Here is a 23,978-nt window from a genome sequence, read left to right as displayed (position 1 = left end):
AAGCTTTCTTAATAACCCTATCCACTTGGGTGATAACTTTGAGGGATCTAAGTACTTGCACGTCCACATCCCTCTGTTCCTCCACTCTGCCAAGAATCCTGTCTTTAATCCTATATTCAGCATTCGAGTTCGACCTTCCAAAATGCATCACTTCGCATTTATCCAGGTTGAACTCCATCTGCCATTTCTCAGCCCAGCTCTGCATCTTGTCTATGTGGCGCTGCAGCCTGCAGTAGCCCTCTACATTATCGACGACACCTCCAACCTTTGTGTCATCTGCAAATTTACTAACCCACCCCTCAACGTCCTCATCCAAGTCATTTATAAAAATTACAAAGAGCAGAGGCCCAAGAACAGAACCCTGCGGGACCCCACTCAACACTGTCCTCCAGGCAGAATATTTTCCATCTACAACCACTCTCTGCCAGCCAATTCTGAATCCAGATAGCCAAATCTCCCTGTATCCCATATTTCCTGACTTTATGAATGAGCCTACCATGGGGAACCCTATCCAATGCCTTGCTGAAATCCAAATACACCACATCCACTGCTCTACCATCGTCGACCTGTCTGGACACCTTCTCAAAGAACGCAATAAAATTTGTGAGGCATGACCTGCCCCTCACAAAGCAATGCTCTGCCTTTAATCACATTATGTTTTGCCAAATAGTCATAAATCCTATTCCTCAGAATTCTTTCCACAACTTTGCAGACCACAGACGTAAGACTGACTGGTCTATAATTGCCAGGGATTTCCCTATTACCCTTCTTGAAAAGTGGAACAACATTTGCCTCCTTCCAATCCTTTGATACGACTCCTGGAGTGTTTACTGAGGAGAGAATCATGAATGCTAAAGAAATAAAGGAAACAAGAAGGGATGTTTTGGACCGCATACATAATACCAGAGAAGAGGTGTTTGCAGCCTTAAAGCGCATTAAGGTGGATAAATCCCCGCGTCTGATAAAGTTCATCCTCGGACATGGTGGGAGGCTAGGGAAAAATTGCAGAGGTCCTTCCAGAGATTTTTGCTTCATCCTTAGCCACCCCTCAACTTACTGCTATCCATGTGCATGTCCAGCAGTCACTTAAATGTCCCCAATGAATCTGCTTCCACCACCACAACTGGCAATGTATTCCATGCATTCACAACTTTCTGCTTAAAGAACCTACCTCTGACGTTTCCTTTATACCTTCCTCCTAATATCTTCAAACTATGACTTCCCATACCAGTCAATCCTGCCCTGGTGAAAAGTCTCTGGCTATTGATTCTATCTATTCCTCTCATCATTTTAGTTAAAAATCACACAACACCATGTTATAGTCCAACAGGTTTAATTGGAAGCACACTAGCTTTCGGAGCGACGCTCCTTCATCAGGTGATTGAATGCTTGGCTGTCCGAGGTGTCTTTAATCCTATATTCAGTATTCAAGTTTGACCTTCTAAAATGTACCACTTCGCATTTATCCTGGTTGAACTCCATATTTAAACAAATTATGACTAGCTTGAGAATGAAACAATTTACATCTTCTGCTCAATATCCATAATTGCAAGGATGTAGGTGATCAGATGGATACCAATGGAACTAGCCAAGACCAGTCCATCTTAGATGAACAAAAGTTCCCAACCTAATTCGCCACTCTCTAAAATCAAAACTGATCAGTTTGCAGCATATGCAAATCAAAATGCAGACACTTCATAACTATTAAATAAATGTGCCATCCATTGCACATGGCCCATATCCCTCCAAACCTTCCTATTCATATATCCATCTGGATGCCTTTTAAATGTTGAAATTCCACCACATCCTCTGGCAGCTCATTCCATACACGTACCACCCTCTGCGTGAAAAAGTTGCCCCTTAGGTCTCTTTTATACCTTTCCCCTCTCACCCTAAACCTATGCCCTCTAGCTCTGGACTCCCACAACCCAGGGAAAAAACTTTGTCGATTTATCTATCCATGCCCCTCATGATTTTATAAACCTCTATAAGGTCACCTTCGACTCCGGACACTCCAGGGCAAACAGCCCCAGCCTATTCAACCTCTCCCTACAGCTCAAATCGTCCAACCCTGGCAACATCCTTGGAAATTTTTTCTGAACTCTTTCAAATTTCACAACATCTTTCCGATAGGAAAGAGACCAGAATTGCATGCAATATTCCAACGGTGGCCTAACCACTGTCCTGTACAGCCGCAACATGATCTCCCAACTCCTGTACTCAATAATCTGACCAATAAAGGAAAGCATACCAAACACCTTCTTCCCTATCCTATCTACCTGTGATTCCACTTCCAAGGAGCTATGAACCTGCACTCCAAGGTCTCTTTGTTCAGCAATACTCCCTATGACCTTATGCCCGAAACGTCGATTCTCCTGTTCCTTTGATGCTGCCTGACCTGCTGCGCTTTTCCAGCAACACATTTTTAAGCAGTGTATAAGTCCTGCTAAGATTTGCTTTCCCAAAATGCAGCACCTCATACCACCACCGACGTCAGTCTAACTGGTTTATAGTTCCCTGGCTTGTCCTTACCACCTTTCTTAAACAGTGGCACCACTCTAGCCAACCTCCAGTCTTCCAGCACCTCACTTGTGACTATTGATGATACAAATATCTCAGTAAGAGGCCCAGCAAACACTTCCCTAGCTTCCCACAGAATTCTAGGGTACACCTGATCAGGTCCTAGGTATTTATCCACTTTTATGCATTTCAAGACATCCAGCACTTCCTTCTCTGTAATATGGACATTTTTCAAGATGTCACCATCTATTTCCCTACATTCTATATCTTCCATGTCCTTTTCCACTGTAAATACTGATGCAAAATACTCGTTTAGTATCTGCCCTATCTCCTGCGGCTCCACACAAAAGTTGCCTTGCTGATCTTTGAGGGGCCCTATAGAATGGCTTAGGATAGGTGGTCAGCATGGACAGGTTGGACCAAAGGGTCTGTTTTTGTGCTGTACATTTCTATGACTCTATGACTTTATCTCTTTTTAGAAGGGAGATGATGAGGTTGTGGTAGCATAGGGATTAGCAATCCAGAGATTCAGCTACTGCTGTGGGTTAAATCATGCCATGGCAACAACTGGAAGACTTTAAATTCAGTGAATTTGTATATTTGGAATTGAAAGCTAGTCCAATAATGTTGGCAACAAGACTATAATTGATTGTAGTTAAGCACCCTTCTGGTTCACTATGCCTTAAAAGGAAAAAGATCTGCCTTCTTTACCTGACCTGTCCTACGTGTGGCTTCACACCCACACTAATGTGATCAACTCTTAACTGTCTCCTGAAATGGCCTTGCAAGCCTTGTCAGTGATCGCACATTCCATGAAACAATAAATGTTATAACAACTATACATTAACGATCTGAGTACGGGACTGAAATAATTTTACAGCACACATTTCATAATTTAACAACTAATTACATCTTGAGCCTTTGGGATGATTTGTTGGAACTAACATTCAGTGATAGCCTTGATGACTCCTTGTATACAACTACACTGGCTAACCCCATGAGATTTTAATCATTTATCCATGTTCAGAAATAAATGGATGTAATAGAATCAGTCAAGGGATTGCCTGAGAAACAGTGTGAATTTTTCATGGTTTTGACTGGCTGTAAGTTGACCCCTTCTCTATGCGGTTTAACAGGTGCTGTGTTACATCCTGCTGGGAATGATGATATGTTTCCTCTGGGGAATTAGCAACAAAACCAGAAAGTGCAACACAGAAGCCATGCAGAAAAGGTAGCTGCTGTATTTGACATCTGTGCTAAAAGGATATACTTGAGCGGCCATTTATGTGATGATGCTGAGCAGCCCTTGATATTTTCCAGTAAGTAATTTTCTGTGTTGAGTGTGGTGCAAGCATAGTTTGTTCATTAACTTTAAAGATATACTGCTTGCAACACAGGATCTTACACAGCCAAACCAATTTTGGTTAACGGTTCCAAAGATAAAAATGGAATTCACTTGATAGAGTAATATTACAACATGGTGTTTTCTTGATCACATTGATAATACATTAATGTTTCATGTCAAAGGAACATGCTTTGCAATGTGATGGGAATGCATAATTCCAAGAGTGTTATTTCTGAAGTTGTGAGGGAAAATTGGTATTAAAATTCTTCATTTAGTTTTAATCTTCTGCACTAGGACTGTGATTACTTATCTCATGTTTTTGCAACATGCAGTTCAGTTGAACGCTGATACTATCTTCACTGTGCCCCATAAAACAAACTCGCTGAGAGAAATTGAAAATGGATAGGTGTGCAGGAAGGATGAGAGATATGTAATTGAGAGGCAAGTTGATTGAATATGAATCCACTGCACCTTCTATTAAAGTGTATATTCTCAGTAACCCATCTACAATGTGAGAATCTGATTGTTTAATCATTATTCAGGTAATGTGATATCAAGGTAACATGAAACCTAGAGAAAATAGAAAACTGAGGTATGGAGGGGGGGCTGGAATGGGTGAGGGAGGAGAATTTAATGAGGTTAAGGTCTGTTTCTAGAATGTGATAAGGTGTTGCATATAAATATCAGGATATTATTCATTAACTCACATTCCATACATGCATTACTCTCTGCATGAAAAAATTGACCCAAAGATTTAAAAGGAACCTAAATGGCAACTTTTTCACGCAGAGGGTGGTGCATGTATGGAATGAGCTGCCAGAGGAAGTGATAGTGGCTTGTACAATTACAACATATAAAAGGCATCTGGATGGGTATATGAATAGGAAGGGTTTAGAGGGATATGGGCCAAATGCTGGCAATTGGGACTAGATTTATTCAGGATATCTGGGCAGCAGGAATGAGTTGGACTGAAGGGTCTGTTTCCATGTTGTATATCTCTATGTCTCTATGACTCTGTGACTCTATGGCATATTAATTGCAGACATGAATTCAAGGCAGTGTCACCAGGGCTCAGTGCAAGAATTTAACCTCCTCTGCTGCTAAAAACAAAATGCATCTCTTTCGCTTGACACTTTTGCCACATACATGTACCCATGCCTTTTGCAAAGGTTGTCTACTTCCTTCACCCTGTTTCCTCTTCCTTCATACACAGCCAAATTTGGAACATTTATTTGTAAATAGAAACCTGATCTGGCTGTTGGTTTGCTCACTGAGCTGGAAGGTTAGTTTTCAGACATTTTGTCACCATATTAGGTAACATCTTCAGTGAGCCTCCGAATTAAGCACTGGTGGTGTAGCCCGCTTTCTATTTATATGTTTGCGTTTCCTTGGGTTGGTGATGCCATTTCCTATGGCGACATCATTTCCTATGGTGATGACATTTCCTTGTCTTTTTCTCAGGGATGGTAAATGGGATCCAAGTCAATGTGTTTGTTTATAGAGTTCTGGTTGGAATGCCATGCTTCTAGGAATTCTCATGTGTGTCTCTATTTGGCTTGTCTGAGGATGGATGTGTTGTCCCAGTCGAAGTGGTGTCCTTCCTCATCCATATGAAAGGATACTAGTGAGAGTGGGTCATGTCTTTTGTGGCTAGTTGATGTTCACGTATCCTAGTGGCTAGTTTTCTGCCTGTATGTCCAATGTAGTGTTTGTTACAGTTCTTGCCTGGTATTTTGCAAGGCACGAGAATTCCTAGAAGCATGGCATTCCAACCAGAACTCTATCAACAAACACATCGACTTGGATCCCATTTACCACCCCCTGACGTCATCACAGGCTTCATCCGGAGGCTCACTGAAGATGTTACCTAGTATGGTGACAAAACGTCTGAAGACGAACCTTCCAGCTCAGCAAGCAAACCTACATCAGCACCTCAAGCTGAGCTACAAATCTTCTCAAAATTCGCTCATGGAAACCTGATTATAGTACCAAAATGAGGTTAGGAGTGCTTTAAATCTTGGGATTATGTACACATCACCTCAAATTTTCCCTACATTTCTTCTTCATTACCCCTGATTATTGCCAACATCCAAATTTTGCTTGACAGGTTAAAAGCCACTTGGGTTGGCTGCCCATGTCTTGGACTCAGCCCTTCATTGTGGATACAGTGTCAAGATGGCAGGAGGCTGAATAAGCAAAACAAAGTCACATAGGGCTTAGACTGCCCCTGAGCTTTGTAGAGCTCTTTGGAGATGGGGAACCATTTTTTGAAAAGACGAAGTGCCTTCTGGATGTAGTTGCAGGCTAATTTTTTTGGGAGGCTAGGTGTCGTTTGGCTTAGGTCAGTGCCTATCGGTGCAATAAGGTGTCCTTTAAGATTTTTTAAAATAGGCAAGAATATGCTTAAAACATGCATAAATCCACTAACTATCATGCCCATTTGTATTTTCAAAAGTGTCTAAATAACCGTCAAAAGGAACTACCTAAGCCAGTTGTGCAAAGGAACTATCAAGCTGTCAATGCATTAAGATTCTTGTCCTTTACATTTTGAAAAATAAATCCAACAATTTGTTTAAATTTCAATCTCTCTCATTATGGGCTGGATTAGTGCTGTATGACTGAAGTGCTGTAATGCTCATGTCACTGGATTAGTAATCGAGAAGCCCAGATTGATATGGTTTCATATCCCATCATAGAAATCTGGACAAAATAGCTATCCGAAGTGACCAAGCAATTATTGTCAATTGTCATTTAAAATCCATCTGTTTCACTGATGTTCTGTTGGGAAGAAAATCTATCATCCTTACGTACAGCTGATTCTAGATGCATAGGAATGTGGCTGATCCTTAACAATAAGGGATAGAACTGTGAATTCTGGCCAACCCAGTAACACTGACATCCCATAAATGAATAAAACCAACCTTCCATTATCAGAGTAGTCTGCCTGCCATTTCACAGTTTGATTGACAGGTCCAAGTGGTTATAGTATCTTGCTTTTAAGTGGGACCATGAATTCCAGTCCTTGTTTTGATAAAGAATTATGAACTTGCATTAAATGTTTGTTCTTGTTTGATTTAATGTAATTGAAGGAATGTAAATGTAGTGAGTAGATTCTTTTTATGAATAAGAGTTTTTCCTTTCAAAAGCAGTCTGCTATAGATACCAAGAGCTATTATTTCATCTCAGCATTGACTCAGGTCTTCCCATGATGGATACCAGCTGAGTTGGTGTGATAGGTATAAGAACAAATGGTAGATAGCGGTGTGGATTGGCATGAATTGGCACTAAGTTGGCAGAGGGGCTTTGCAAGGACAAGGGGTGGGTGGAGATGTGTAAGTTGGCATAGAGTATAAGAAGATATGGAGGTGAACAGATTTATATAGGTTATGAGAGGTTATGAGACTGGATGCTTGCATGGGTTGGCATAGAGGGGGCATGGCAAATCTTGAAAGAGTGAAGGATTAGAGCTGGAGGGCTGTTTTATGTTTCATTGTTTTTCAAATTTCAATATAGTACCAACCTATATCAGGCAGGTTTTCTGCCTTTACCATTTCCACACCCAGAAGCCTCCAATCTTATTCATGGTTCTGAAGTCTGACTCCTTGAAAACTTGGCCACCTTGTGACTAAAATTCCAACTTCCAAGAAATTTCTTCGCAGGACAGATTTGCAGAGCAAAAAATATCCTAACTACATTCCTGATCCAGGAGAAAATTTTCAGGCCTATGTGAGTTTTGATATAAGGTAAGAATAAAGTTCAATTCAGATGTAATGCTCTCTGCAATTGAATAATCTGCTGACAATTCACTATCAAGCCCCACAAAGGAGGAATAACAACTGGGTGAGACACCAGAGAATAGTTGTCCCTCGTTCAATACAGGCAGTCCTGAGTTGGAAACAGAGTACATTCGCAAGTCAATTTGTCCACAAATCAGAACAGAATGCATAACAATTAAAAGTAGCCATTCACAAGTACAGGAAATGTCCATATGTTAGGTCTTTAAAATTACACCCTTATATGGGATCGCGTTTGTAAGTACAATCATTCTTAAGTAGGACATTTGAAAATCAGGAATCAGCTGTAATATAGCAGTAAGTCAGCATTTTTGGAAGGAATGGGGAGATAGCATGAAAGGATCATCTGGTAAAAGAGCACTTTCTCTACAATAATGCTGGTACTGTTCACTGGTGGGCTTTAATACAGAATAGAAACTCTAATGTGAAAGCTGTAATAACTTCCTTGTATACCAACACATGCAACAACACCTGGCCAATATCCAGGTTTGGGCTGAAAAGTGGCAAGTAACATTAGCACCACATAAATGCTGGATAAATATCATCTGGGTAAATACAGAAGAAAATATAACTCTCACTCCTCGACATTCAGTTGTGTGACCATCACTGAATTCCTCCACTATCAACATTCTGAGGGTTACTATTGACCCAGAAACTGAATAGGACTTGCCATATAAATACAGTGGCTACAACAGCAGGTCAGAGTCTAGGAATCCTGCCCCTCCTGATTCCCCAAACCTTGTCCTCCATCTACAAGGCACAAATCAAGAGTGTGATGGAATATTCCCGACTTGCCTGGATGGATGCCCCTCCAATAATATTCAAGAAGCTTGACACCATTCAGGACAAGGTAGCCTGCATGACTGGCATCATATCCACAATCATGAGGATTCCTGCTGAAGAGCTTATGCTCAAAACGTCAACTCTCCTGCTCCTTGGTTGCTGCCTGACCGGCTGTGCGTTTGCAGCACCACATGTTTTGACTCATCACATCCACAATCATCTAACTCATCTTCCACCAATGCGGTGTAGCAGAGTGTTTACCATCTACAACTTCCCCACCCCTTTTGATAGTGTTTCAACTCCCTGCCCCTAGAGACCCCCTTTCACCCTTCTTAACGGTTGATGAATGGACAGTCAAGATTAAATTTGCCTCGGAGCGATGACCAATTTGTACAAGTGGCTCTTAGACATAATTGGCTACAACCTGGCTATTGCCTTTGTAGCCCCCCAATGGAAGACCTCTGACTGCTAGAGCTGACTCTACAGCACTGCCAATTCTGGAACAGATTTCCTAACCATGAGTGGCTCATGTTGAGGACTGACCATGATCAAGCTCCTGGCCTGTGTGCCAATTGTGCCTCTGACAGACAATACCAAGACCCTTGACCAAAAGCAGTCACCCACTTGACCAGACTGTGGACTAGCCCCCACTCAGTTTTCAATGCAGCCATTTGGTTAAATATACGTACAGTGTGTTTGCTGCCTGCTGCACAGGCAACCTGTATATGTTGCAGGTGTTATATTTCTGTCTCAGTGTGATATATAACATGATGTTCCTCCAGGCAAGTTTCTACTGACAAGTAGCCTGTCTGTGTGTCTGCACAAAAGAGCTCATCAATACAGCAGTACTGACAGCATTTGGCTCTGGCTGAAATATTATTGTGCTAACAGGCATGACATGGATGCTGCAAGCATGCAGATAGGCATTAAGAGAACAAATGCACACCTAAGATGTGACCTGGTCCAATCCATGAGCTGGGTACCTATCTCTGCATGCAAAGTGTCCCTGCTGCAGCTTTTCATGTTATCAGTGCACCCTGCAATGCAAGTCTATGTTTCTCCTAAGCAACCTGCAAGTTGATCAGAGAGGTGCTATGATGATTGTGAGGGGTTGGAAAGTGTCCCGTGCCAATGTCTGTAAAGATGGGGTGCATGTGAATGGAGCCCTTGGATTACATCCTGAGATGCTATTTGGTGTTTATCAACAAAGAGGCTCTTAGCAGCCAGTGGTGAGCTGAAGTCACCGGACCTGCTATCCAAATTTTCGACATCTAGCTTATTTGGTGCATTTGGTCAGCTTAATATTAATATGGTGAGCTAGAATAGAAGAGAATAATAATTTATTGGCACCAGTATTTTTATGGGTGGCATGGTGGCTCAGTGGTTAGCACTGCTGCCTCACAGCACCAGGGTCCCAGGTTCGATTCCAGCCTTGGGTGACTGTCTGTGTGGAGTTTGCACATTCTCCCTGGGTCTGTGTGGGTTTCCTCCCACAGTCCAAAGATGTGCGGGTCAGGTGAATTGGTCATGCTAAATTGCCCATAGTGTTAGGTGCATTAGTCAGAGGGAATGGGTCTGGTTGGGTTACTCTTTGGAGGGACTTCTTGGGCCGAAGGGCCTGTTTCCACACTTTAGGGAATCTAATCTAATCTATAAGGAAAAGTGTTTAAGGTGCTATACTCCAGTGACTATATTAATAACAGAAATCATACATTAAAAGAAATTAAGACAAAATTCATCTTTGTTCAATTCATGGCCCAGATGTTACTTCCCTTAGTTTACAATTCGCCACTGACTATCCAGAAATTTGCCTCACCAGCCAGCAAAAGAGTAAAAGATGAAATAAGATGTTCCTGACATTGAGATAGGCCTTACTGGAGTTCTTGTCTGATTCTGTCATAAATCTCACCATAGCCCACAAGTAAATTCTGCCCACCAACTTTAGCCAGGCTATTGCTTAATTCTGCTTATTTGCTTAATTATTAATTCCTGAAACAAAGCACCTGTATGGTAATTATTTGGAGGATGTCAGAAGTAATCAATTTCAGGTTTTCTTCCCCATTTTAAGTTGCTCATGTGAGAGAAGATTTTAAGATTAACTCAGTTTTTGAATGCCACCCGCAGCCACGTTTATGTAAAAGTTCCTGAAAAAGTTAAATATAACATATAATCTTTGAAATTGCAGTGTTTTATTTTCAGATACATTTTAATATTTTGCTGACACCAAAACTTCCTATCATTTGTCACAAACTACAAACTGATGGCTTCTGGTCCAGATGGCTGAGTGCTAGATTGGAGCTTACTTTTCACTTCCTCAACCATGAAAGAAACCAAGAAAATTGGGAAATATTTTCTGAGTCAGTGAATGTGTCATTCATAATCTCAGCATAAATAAACATAAGAAATAGGAGCAGGAGTAGACTATATCAGTCCTCAAGCCTGCTCAGCCTTTTAGGAGAATGGTAGTGGATCTTCTTTCTCAAATCTACTATGCAGACCGCCCTCCAAATAATTTGATTTTCTGGGAGATCAAGAACCTGTCCATTCTCAATCTTGAAGAGAGAAATTTCTCCTCATTTCAGTCTTAAAAGATCCATCACCCACCTGAGGCTGTGTCCTAGTATTTTAGATTTCTCAGCCAAAGAAACAATCTCTGTGTCCATCCTGACGAGCTTCTTCAAGGGTGGCATGATGGCTCAGTGGTTAGCACTGCTGCCTCACAGTGCCAGGGTCCCAGGTTCGATTCTAGCCTCGGGCGACTGTCTGTGTGGAGTTTGCACGTTCTCCCCATGTCTGCTTGGGTTTCCTCTGGGTGTTCCGGTTTCCTCCCACAATCCAAAGATGTGCAAGTCAGGTGAATTGGCCATGTTAAATTGCCCATAGTGTTAGGTGCAATAGTCAGAGGAAATGGGTCAGGGTGGGTTACTCTTCAGAGGGTCGGTGTGGACTGGTTGGGCCAGAGGGCCTGTTTCCACATTGTAGGGAATCTAATGTAAAATCTGGAGTGTTTCAATATGATCAACTATTCTTCTACCTCCACAAAATAAAAAGTCACTTTACTAAGCCTCACAACAAAGGTCAACCTTCTCAAACCTGATTTCAATTCAGAGAAACTTCATTGTAACTGCCTTCAAAGTAAATATGAACTTCTTTAGATCCAGAAATAAAAACGATGCAGTACTCCAGATGTGATCTCAGCAAAGCCCTATACAATTGTCGTAAGACTTCCATGTATTTGTTCTTCCATTCCCTTGTACCATTTGCCTTCTTACTTCTTGCTGTCAAATACCTGTGTGCCACCGTGGGCGGCACGGTGGCACAGTGGTTAGCACTGCTGCCTCACAGCGCCAGAGACCCGGGTTCAATACCCGCCTCAGGCGACTGACTGTGTGGAGTTTGCACGTTCTCCCCGTGTCTGTGTGGGTTTCCTCCGGGTGCTCCGGTTTCCTCCCACAGTCCAAAGATGTGCAGGTCAGGTGAATTGGCCATGCTAAATTGCCCGTAGTGTTAGGTAAGGGGTAAATGTAAATGTAGGGGTAGGGGTATGAGTGGGTTGCGCTTCGGCGGGGCGGTGTGGACTTGTTGGGCCGAAGGGCCTGTTTCCACATTGTAAGTAATCTAATCTAAAAAAAAAACCTTTTACTGCCACATCCCATCAAGTTAAGATTCAGCTTCTTATCTTACCAAACCTACCAAACAAGCTGGACATTGAGAAACCTTGACATGGAAGTCAGAGTGGAAACATGATGACTTCAGCTGTCTGCTAGCTCCAAAGGGCCTCCTTGTTGGACACCAGGCAACAACATCTTGGGGCATGCTGCATGTGCATCCCACATCCACAGACTTTTGCATCCAACATGTGCTAGCATTTAAGAACCCTCATGACACATCTCTTGATCCTCTTACAATATGCTTCAATGCTACACTTCAGGCTGTACTGTCAACTGTCATTGTCATGCAGCTGAAAGGACACTGTGCTCAGGGACATGCACCCAGCTCATGGACTGGACCAGGCTATATCTCCAGATTCTTCGCTCACTGTCATAGCACTCATTCGCTTTGAGCATACTCGAAGCATTCCTGCATTGCATTGACTTAGTGCACTTTGCACCCTCAGTATAGCTAGCACGCTCATAATACTTCAGTCTTGCCTTGCCATTTAAGTGAATCCAGCCAGGCAAGAAGCCTGTCATAGTTGTCAGCACTCAAGTCAAGAGTGATTGCCTTAGCTCAGAGGTGCCTGGCACAGTACACCAAGGGGAGCTACCGCTACTAGACAAGGTGTAGGATATGGTCAGTTAGCCACTTTATCCAGTCAGTTAGGCTGCCCTCCTCACAAGGCCCATCACCTGTCTTGACTTTTTCTGTCCTATTGGAGCTGCTTTTCTCCCGGAATGAGAAAGAGGCAAATATTAAGGAAAGTGAAAGAGGGTGGCAAAGCATTTACTTTTGATGCAGGTGAGGATGAATCCTGAACGTGTGAGTAAGCAATGTAGATGACTTGCAGGGTTAATGGTTTCAGGAGTTGGGCTGGGTAAGAGTGAGTAAAAGAAGATATTGCTATTAATAGTGAGAGTAGTAGAGCTTGGGCCTTGGTGGGAGGTGGGTAAAGTAGCAGAGGTAGAGTGCATGTGAGGTATTGAACAGGAGATGATGGCAGAGAAGGATATTGATCTTTTTATAGTGCAGGGCATTCCTGCAGATGGCTGAGTGCACACTGACCCAAATGGCAAACTTGGACCAGGCTTTGTTACCTGGTGTCTTGGCTTCTACAGTTGTTCTACGGAAGGGAAGTTCCATGTCCCACAACCCTTGCAGAATATCCTGCATGTCCCTGCTGAAAAAAGTGATAGGGGTGGAGGGAAGGCAATTACCCTCTGTTTACTATGGCTGACCAAAATGACTGACAGTGTTTGTCCAAGTATACATAGACTTTTAAAGATGGTGCAGGTGAAAGGGTGCTATTTTCAGCAGATATCCAGTGAAGTGGTGAGTTAATCTGGGAGCAAGACATCCTTTCTCTGTCTGTCATGGACCAACATTCAGTTTAGCTGCTGTCCTTCTTATATCCTTGTAAAAGCTCTTGCAACTAGATCACAGAGAACACGTTTCTCATCACAGCCTTTTTAACAATCCAGGATAAAAGGACATTCAAATTGCATTCCTATTGTCTAGCATGCCAAAGCTATGGGGAAGAATTTTATATTTTAGAAAGTTGAAAAACCCAGAATGTTTTCTTTCTCAATCATGTGGTCCTGCAATTATAGTCACAATCTGGCACAGTACAGAATTACAACCTTGTCCTGTAGTTATTGTATTTACATCTACCACTACAAGTATTGTAGTTACATCCAAAATTCCATTAATTGTGTCTGTTGAATGAAGGTGAAAATGCAGTTCCTCTTTAAATCCTGCCTCAAAAGCTATCTTGAAGTATTATAGTCTTATGATTTTAAAGCAATTGATGGGATGTCCATCTGAATTACAATACATGTTCTGGCTGAAAAGTTTTGGCCAATCAAAGTGCTAAATCAATACTGATGACTATTATTTAATTTACAGGTAGTTTGTAATTTGGTGTAACAGCGAGGTGTTTAAGTAACTGACTGATTTTTTTAATACAATGCAGCTCTTTGTAATTTTTGTGAATGGGTGAAGTGATATCCTGACTGATGTTGACTGGTAGCATTGTACTAACATTTTTACTGTGGAAATGGATAGGACGTGTGAAGTAGGGATTGGATAGACTTCCCATCAGCTTGTACTGGCTGTTTAATGTTTTCACCAGAGGCAAAGCAAAATCTTCTTCACATGAAGGTAATTATCTAAAATATGTTTTTTTTCTGAAAATCCAATTTCAGATTATACAGGCTTCTTGTTTGGCATGAGATTAATTTAAATGACACTTGCTTTGAACTGTGCCTCTGAATGTGCTCTACATTTTAATGATACTGAGATAGTAGTAACAACTTGATTATATGAACTAAATCCTGCAGTTTTGTGTTGAAAGAAATACAGGAACATTTAATGGAATTATTATAATGAGTCAACCTTGTAACTGCACCAGTCATGCACAATACATTGAAATGATGTGAAAAATTGAACTTTTTAGACTAATTCAGCATGATGCAGCATGTGGGTTACTCAATTCTCCACATTCGTAATCTCTCTGAGCTATTTGGGTGGGAAAGGTACAATGAAAGGAGGGTATTTGAATTTAATGAAGCTAAAGAGCTACTGAGCATTATCATCGATGGATGACTAAACTGAGTTTATGCTTTCACTCATCCAGATCAGGGAATGCTAGAAGAAATAGTGCGGTGAGGAAGGCATATGGCGTACTGGCTTTTATTGGTAGAGGAATTGAGTTCCGGAGTCCTGAGGTCATGATGCAGTTGTATAAGACTCTGGTGCGGCCGCATCTGGAATATTGTGTGCAGTTTTGGTCGCCATACTATAGGAAGGATGTGGAGGCACTGGAACGGGTGCAGAGGAGGTTTACCAGGATGTTGCCTGGTATGGAAGGAAAATCGTATGAGGAAAGACTGAGGCACTTGGGGCTGTTTTCACTAGAGAAAAGAAGGTCTAGGGGTGACTTGATTGAGGTGTACAAGATGATTAGGGAGGATAGTGGGTTAGTATAGGTTAGGTGGGCTTGGATCGGCGCAACATCGAGGGCCAAAGGGCCTGTACTGCGCTGTATTCTTCTATGTTCTATGTTCTATGTTCTATAAACTAGGCCAGAATCTTGTGCTGTAGCAGGCAGCGGGAAATTACTTAGATTGGTGCATTTCATTGTGTGGGATAATGCAAGTAGAGAATTAAGCTGGTGTTGGTTTGAAAAAGGAACAAGCTTCCTAACAGCAAGCCACAGAAAACCCATTTTTAATGCAGCAGCATCTCTTTGCATGCTCACTGAAACACTATTTTGCCAGCGTATGAGAAAGATGTGCCTTCAGGTAGACAACTGGGTGATGGTGGTGTGCAGCAGTTGAAGAAGTCTTCCTGGTGAATTTGAACTGAGTAGGTGCTGCTTATCTTTCATGAGGAGCTTTGTTGGACCATGTAAGAAGAGGCATTGATATGTTAAAATTTGATGATGGTAGTGCAAGCGGATTGGAACAGGGCTGACCCAGTTATGGCAGACCTAGGATTGCTTGAGGAAACCAAGGGAGGATGCTGGACTATGCAGGGCAGGTCATTATCTAAAGACAGGAGGTAAAACACGCTTGTAGGGGTATCCAAGATGTAGACAGAAGGTCAGTTGTGAAGTCCTGATAGTATAAAACAACAGAGAGCTGGTCTATAATGATGGAAGGAGATTGTGCTGATTGTGCTTAAAATTTCAGATTAGAGTGAATTGTTCCAAAATAACAGGAAAAAAATACCTCCTGTCAGGTGTTTCCCACTGATATTAATACAAAAGTATCAATTTATTTTCATTATAACTCTGAAGCTGTACCAAGACGTATAATTAAATGAATTTATGACAGAAAATCTAACAGTTACTCAATATTAATCCTTTAAATATTTTATTGTTGGTTAATTTGGTTGATGCATGTTACCTGTTCAGCCAATTACAAGGATATTGTATTATTCGGGAAGTAGGCTCGCAGGGATTTAAATAATGTGGAAGTGAACCGTGAACAGTTTTTAATTTCAGCAAAACTACCTTTGTGTTACACTGAGCTGCACAGCATCTCCTGATGTCTCCCAGTCGTTTAAACTGTTTTGCTCTGCATAAGTACCTAAAGGGAACAGATGCATCATATACAGCTCCTGAGAGACATTGGTAATTATTGCATATAGTAAATGTTGCTATCATTGCTATCTTGTTGTATAAGACAAGTGACTCTTCTGTTTAAACACACCAGTGGTCTGTCCTCTACTACTGAAAATTAGTCAAGCCCCAGACTCAGCATAGAGAAAGGACGATTGGAGTTGGGGAACTAGCCAGATAGAAATGCCACATGATGGCGGTGGTGGTACCTGAAAATACAACATAATGAGCAGCTGTTAGGCTTAGAATTCTATTTTACAAAACCATATGACATGGTGATCATCAGTGGGCAAACATAATCCATTTTATGCTGAAGAAAGGAGAAAAATTGTTCAGAAGAAAAGTTAGTTCACCAGCTTAAGAGCAATACCTTTTTAAAAAAAGTCACAGATAGTCAGCAGTTGAAACATGAAAACTCACTAATAATTAACTGTAACCTTGGGAAAATCCAAAAGTGCAGGGACAACAGTGTGACCTAGGGCAAGAGATAAAGCTAACCACACTGACAAATAGACAGAAGCTATAATGAAGGAAGCTGTCTATGGAGCATGGAAACAATGCTGATGAAAAGGGAATAAAACAACTATATGAAAATGGCACAAAACCCTGAAAGGGAAGACAAGGGAGTGAAAAAAAATGCTCACCTCACAAAAATGAACAATGCCACCATTACGAATGGGCTCCAATTGCACAGCTGCGAGGAGCAGTGAAGTGACCAGAAAAATAATTCATAGGGGACTGTGGAATTTATTTCAGATGGAGAAGAGCAAATTTAGTGATTTTTTTGGCAAAAGGTCAAGCAAAAGAAGAAAAATTAAAAGTATAAGAATTAATTGGACTGGGACTCCGTAATTAAGCTGTGATTTCAGTAGGAAAATTTATAAAGGCCATACCCAGAAGTTTATTTAGAAAGTTATGCAGAAGGAAAAGGATTCTGGGTAATCCAAGATGGAGGATGGGAAAAATTTCTGGCTGTAACAGCTGCTCCTTTTTTGAGGTATTTTAGGTGCTGGAGGTGATTTCCTCAAGTTCCAGGAGCAGCAATTACTGTTTTATATGTTGTTGCATTGTTTTGGAACTTTGGAAAAAAAAGTCAAAACAACAGCGGTTTTAAAAGGGAGAAGAACAGACAAAGGAAGCACATGGTGAGGTCAGTGCAGGAGAGATAAAAACAAAGAAACTGATGCTGCCTTTGCTGTTTGAATTCATGGATTGCTGGACATTGGAGTGCATCTGGGAAAAGTAACAATTCACAATTGATCTTGGAGGAACTGTTGGGTGAAGTTCACAGCACAGAAACAGATAAGTGTATTGTTGTTTTAATGTGACCTACAGAAAGGCTACAGTAGTGAGTAGGATGGGTTCTTTCTTGATAATATGTTTTTGGAGATATGTCTCTTGATTAAACTTAAAATATAAGTCATAACTATTAATTTAACCTGGAGCAGTGTTTGTAGAGAAATAAGATGGTGTTATTTTCTGGGTCTGTAGATTGTGAAGAAGCAAAAATGGCCTTTAGTAGAGTGAAATGTGCTTCTTGTCAGATGTGGAAGTTTAAAGAGAGTTTAAGGATTACAGTGGATCATATCTGCCACAAATACTGTTGGTTGCGAATCTTACCAGGATGAATGGATCAGTTGGAGAGACAGTTAGAAGCAATGAGGAATTTGCAACAACAACAGTGTGTGATAGATGGCAGTTATAGGAATGGGGGAAAGTCTCAGATACAGTCACATAGATGGGTTAACTCCAGGAAAGGTAAGAGAGGTAGGTAGCTAGTGCAGGAGTCTTTTGTGGCTATACCCATTTCAAACAAGTATGTTGTTTTGGAAAATGGAGGGGGGGATGGATTCTGAGGGGAACGTAGCACAAATAGCCAGGTTTCTGCTATTGAGACTGGCTCTAATGCAATAAGGGGAAGGTCGAGTTCCAAGAGATCAATTTTTGTCAGGGGATTCTCTAGTCCAAGGTATAGACAGACGTTTCTGTGGTCAGCAGCGAAAAAGCAGAATGGTGTGTTGCTTCCCTGGTGCCAGGATCAAGGATGTCTCAGAGAGGGTGCATAATGTTCTCACGGGGGAGAAGGGCCAGTAAGAGGTAATTGTCCACATTGGAACCAATGACATAGGAAGGGGAAAGGTTGAGATTCTGAAGGGAGGTTACAGAGGGTTAAGCAGGAATTTAAAAAGGAGGTCCTCGAGAGTAGTAATATCTGGATTACTCCCGGTGCTATGAGCTAGTGAGGGCAGGAATAGACGGATACAGCAGATGAATGCATGGCTGAGGAGCTGGTGTATGGAAGAAGGTTTCACATTTTTGGATCGTTGGAATCTCTTTTGGGGTTGAAGTGAGCTGTACAAGAAGGATGGATTGCATGTAAATTGGAAGGGGGCTAATATACTGGCAGGGATATTTGCTGGAGTTGTTCGGGAAGATTTAAACTAGTAAGGTGGAGGCTGGGACGCAGGTAGATAGTGAGGAAATATCAATCTGAGACTGATACAATTGAGAACAGAAGCAAGTCAAACAGTCAGGGCAGGCAGGGACAAGGTAGGACTAATAAATTAAACTGCATTTATTTCAATGCAAGGGGCCGAACAGGGATGGTTAAACTAGTAAGGTGGAGGCTGGGATGCAGGTAGATAGTGAGGAAATATCAATCTGAGACTGAGACAATTGAGAACAGAAGCAAGTCAAACAGTCAGGGCAGGCAGGGACAAGGTAGGACTAATAAATTAAACTGCATTTATTTCAATGTAAGGGGCCGAACAGGGATGGCAGGTGAACTCGGGGCATTGTTAGAAACGTGGGACTGGGATATGATAGCAATTACAGAAACATGGCTCAGGGATGGGCAGGACTGGCAGCTTAATGTTCCAGGATACAAATGTTACAGGAAGGATAGAAAGGGAGGCAAGAGAGGAGGGGGAGTGGCATTGTTGATAAGGGATAGCATTACATATGTGCTGAGGGAGGATATTTCTGGAAATATATCCAGGGAAGTTAATTGGTGGAACTGAGAAATAAGAAAGGGATGATCACCTTATTGGGATTGTATTATAGACGACCTAATAGTCAGAGGGAAATTGAGAAACAAATTTATAAGAAGGTCTCAGCTATCTGTAAGAATAATAGGGTGATTATGATAGGGGATTTTAACTTTCCAAACATACACTATGGCAATCCTAGTCTTAAGGGTTTAGATGGAGAGGAATTTGTTAAGTGTGTACAAGACAATTTTCTGATTCAGTATGTGGATGTACCTACTAGAGAAAGTGCAAAACTTGACCTCCTCTTGAGAAATAAGACAAGGCAGGTGACTGAGGTGTCAGTGGGAGAGCACTTTGGGGCCAGCGACCATAATTCTATTAGATTTAAAATAGTGATGGAAAAGGATAGACCCGATCTAAAAGTTGAAGTTCTAAACTGGAGAAAGGCCAATTTTGACGGTATCAGGCAAGAATTTTCAAAAGGGTAAAGGGACGGCTGGAAAATGGGAAGCCTTCAGAAATGAGATACCGAGAATCCAGAGAAAGTATATTCCTGTTTGGGTAAAAAGAAAGGCTGGTAGGTATAGGGAATGCTGGATGACTAAAGAAATTGAGGGTTTGGTTAAGAAAAAGAAGGAAGCATATGTAAGGTATAGACAGGATAGATTGAGTGAATCCTTCGAAGAGTACAAAGGCAGTAGGAGTATACTTAGGAGGGAAATCAGGAGGGCAAAAAGGGGACATGAGATAGCTTTGACAAATAGAATCCAAAGGGTTTTTACAAATACATTAAGGACAAAACGGTAACTAGGGGGAAAATCGGGCCCCTCAAAGATCAGCAAGGTGGCCTTTGTGTGGAGCCGCAGAAAATGGGGGAGATACTAAATGAGTATTTACTTTGGAAAAGGATATGGAAGATATAGACTGTAGGGAATAGATGGTGACACCTTGCAAAATGTCCAAATTACAGAGGAGGAAATGCTGGATGCCTTGAAATGCATAGAGGTGGATAAATACCCAGGACCTGATCAGGTGTACCCTAGAACTCTGTGGGAAGCTAGCGAAGTGATTGCTGGGCCTCTTGCTGAGATATTTGTATCATTGATAATCACAGGTGAGGTGCCAACTGGAGATTGACTCACGTGGTGCCACTGTTTAAGAAGAGTGGTAAGGACAAGCCAGGGAACTATAGACCGGTGAGCCTGATATCGGTGGTGGGCAAGTTGTTGGAGGGAATCCTGAGGGACAGGATGTACATGTATTTGGAAAGGCAAGGACTGATTCGGGATAATCAACATGGCTTTGTGCGTGGGAAATCATGTCTCACAAACTTGATTGAGTTTTTTGAGGAAGTAACAAAGGGGATTGATGAGGGCAGAGAGGTAGATATGATCTATATGGATTTCAGTAAGGTGTTTGACAAGGTTCCCCATGGGAGATTGATTAGCAAGGTTAGATCTCATGGAATACAGGGAGAACTAGATGGGCCAATGGGCAGAGAAGTGGCAGATGGAGTTTAATTCAGATAAATATGAGGTGCTGCATTCTGGGAAAGCAAATCTTAGCAGGATGTATACACTTAATGGTAAGGTCCAAGGGAGTGTTGCTGAACAAAGAGACCTTGGAGTGCAGGTTCATAGCTCCTTGAAAGTGTTGTTGCAGGTAGATAGATTAGTGCAGAAGGCGTTTGGTATGCTTTTCTTTATTGGTCAGTGTATTGAGTACAGGAGTTGGGAGGTCATGTTGCGGCTGTACAGGATATTGGTTAGGCCACTGTTGGAATATTGCATGCAATTCTGGTCTCTTTCCTATCAGTAAAATGTTGTGAAACTTGAAAGGGTTCAGAAAAGATTTACAAGGATGTTGCCAGTGTTAGAGGACCTGAGCTATAGGGAGAGGCTGAACAGACTGGGACTGTTTTCCCTGGAGCGTCGGCGGCTGAGGGGTGATCTTATCGAGGTTTATAAAATTATGAGGGGCATGGATAGGGTAAATAAACAGTCTTTCACTTGGGGTTGGGGAGTCCAGAACTAGAGGGCATAGGTTTAGGGTGAGAGGGGAAAGATATAAAAGAGACCTGAAGGGCAACTTTTTCACATAGAGGGTGGTACGTGTATGGAATGAGCTGCCAGAGGAAGTGGTGGAGGCTGGTACAATTGCAACATTTAAGAGGCATTTGGATGGGTATATGAATAGGAAGGGTTTGAAGGGATATGGGCTGGGTGCTGGCAAGTGGGACGAGATTGCGTTGGGATATCTGGTCGGCATGGATGGGTTTGGACTGAAGGGCCAGTTTCCATGCTGTACATCTCTGTGACTATGACTCTAAGTGCTCTGGAGTGTGAAAGATTAGAAAATGTACATTTAGTCCAGTGGAAAGTGGAAAAATTCAATCTTGGTTCTAGAATACTGGAAAATCTTGAAACAGGTTAAAGTCGCCATTTTGATCATTAAAAAGGGCAGTAAGGAGGACACAAATTTTAACGAAAGAAAATTTCAAAGCTTTAAAGCATTAAAGCACTATTGAACAGTTAGTTAGTAGAATTTAAAGTTTTATTGGAAGATTTTATACAGTATTACTCCGATGCACATTTAAAAAGACGAGAAGATGAATAAATTATTTTAACATTGCTGTAATACAGAACATAGCAAATTTTACAGCAATATTTAAAACAACACTGATGAATGTAAGAATTATAAGAATGTGCAAGCTTGTGAAGAACGTATTACAAGCTGTATTGAAATGATGCAAATTTAAAATGCCTTTACAATAATTTACAGTAAGAATTCATAACCACATTAAGAAGAATTAAAAGATGAAATAAGTCTGTGAGGGCTCATAGGCACAGGCAATGCCAAGCCATGACAAAAGAATCCAACGTGCAAAGACTGTAGGTCACTTCCAGAAGATGTGTATAAATACAGAACTGCATAAAAGGCAGAAGCTATACATATAAAGAGCTCAACACTGTTTTGACAGTCTTCCTTCGAATAAATAATAACAGTAGGTCCTTATAATCAGATACAGGAGAGGTTATAATGAGGACAAAGAGATGGCACACCAATTCAGTAGATATTTTGGTTCTGTCTTCATAAAGAAGAACACAAATATCATCACAAAAATGATAGGGAACAGAGTGTGTAGTGAGATGGAGGAACCGAGGGAAATCAGTATCAGTAAGGAAATGACATTGAGGAAATTGATGGGATTAAAGGCCAACAAATGCCCAGAGCATGATCATTTACATCCCATGGAGTCATAGAGTCATACTGATATACAGCACGGAATCAGACCCTTCGGTCCAACTTGTCCATGCCAACCAGAGACCCAACCCAATCTCGTCCCACCTGCCAGCACCCGGCTGATATCCCTCCAAACCCTTCCTATTTATATACCCATCCAGATGCCTGTTAAATGTTGCAATTGTACTAGCCTCCACCACTTTCTCTGGCAGCTCATTCTATATATGCACCACCGTCTGCGTGAAAAAGTTGCCCTTTCGGTCTCTTTTATATCATTCCGCTCTCACCTTAAACCTGTGTATTCTAGTTCTGGACTCCCCCACCCCAGGGAAGAGACTTTGTGTATTTATCCTATCCATGCCACTCATGATCTTATAAACCTTCATAATGTCACGCCTCAGCTGCCGACGCTCCAGGGAAAACAGCCCCAGTCTATTCAACCTCTCCCGATAGCTCAAATCCTCCAACCCTGGCAGCATATTTGTAAATCTTTTCTGAATCCTTTCAAGTTTCACAACATCCTTCCAATAGGAAGGAGACCAGAATTGCACGCATCATTCCAAAAGTGGCCTAACCAATGTCTTGTACACTCGCAACATGACCTCCCAACTCCTGTACCCAATACTCTGACCAATGAACGAAAGCATACAAAGCACCTTCTTCACTATCCTATCTACCTGTGACTCCACTTTCAAAGAGCTATGAGCCTACATTCCAAAGTCACTTTGTTCAGCAACGCTCCCTGGGATCTTACCATTAAATGTATAAGTCTAGTGATGGAGAGGGATAAGTATGCACTGCAGGGCAAGAGTTATAGCTGGGGGCAGGGAAATTATGATGCGGTGAGGTACGACCTAGGATGCGTGGCTTGGAAAAGTAGGCTTCAAGGCATGGGCACAGTTGACATGTGGAGCTTGTTCAAGGAGTCCTTGATAAGTATGTACCTGTCAGGCAGGGAGGAAAGGGTCATGTGAGGGAGCCGTGATTTAATAAGGAATTGGAATCCCTTGTTAAATGGAAGAGGGCGGCCTATGTAAAGATGAGGTGTGAAGGTTCAATTGGGGCGATTGAGAGTTATAAGGTAGCCAGGAAGGACCTGAAGAGAGAGCAAAAGCAGCAAGGAGGGGACATGAAAGGACCTTAGTTGGTAGGATTAGGGAAAACCCTAAGGCTTTCTATAGGTATGACAGGAATAAAAGAATGACTAGGGTAGGAACAGGTCCAGTCAAGGATAGTAGTGGGAAGTCACGTGTGGAGGCTGAAGATATTGGGGAGACACTGAATGAATACTTTTCGTCAATATTCACTCAGGAACAGGACATTGTGGTCAATGTGAATACTGAGTCACAATTAAGCAGAATGGATGGCGTTGAGGTATGTAGAGAAGAGGTGTTGGAAAGTCTGGAAAGGGTGAAAATAGATAAGTCCCCTGGGCCTGATGGCATTTATCCTAGGATTCTCTGGGAAGCAAGGGAGGAGATTGCAGAGCCATTGGCCTTGATTTTTATGTCCTCTTTATCTAC

At 41.8% G+C, this 23,978-nt stretch overlaps 1 protein-coding gene across 3 annotated transcripts in view; it reads left to right on the top strand.

The window, feature by feature from the left end:
* The window catches only part of pacsin1b (protein kinase C and casein kinase substrate in neurons 1b), a 396,461-nt gene that overhangs the window by 41,695 nt on the left and 330,788 nt on the right, over positions 1 to 23,978 (top strand). For 2 of the 3 annotated variants that reach the window (XM_043716949.1, XM_043716951.1), the window contains exon 3: positions 3,657 to 3,839. The exons of the other annotated variant lie outside the window; for it this stretch is intronic. The gene's annotated coding sequence lies outside the window, so the exon portion shown is untranslated. The remainder of the gene's footprint in view (positions 1 to 3,656; positions 3,840 to 23,978) is intronic. 3 annotated transcript variants of the gene reach the window in all.

This window comes from Chiloscyllium plagiosum, chromosome 26 (genome assembly GCF_004010195.1).
Source record: "Chiloscyllium plagiosum isolate BGI_BamShark_2017 chromosome 26, ASM401019v2, whole genome shotgun sequence".
Lineage (NCBI taxonomy): Eukaryota > Metazoa > Chordata > Chondrichthyes > Orectolobiformes > Hemiscylliidae > Chiloscyllium > Chiloscyllium plagiosum.
This window is presented reverse-complemented; position numbering and strand designations above follow the sequence as displayed.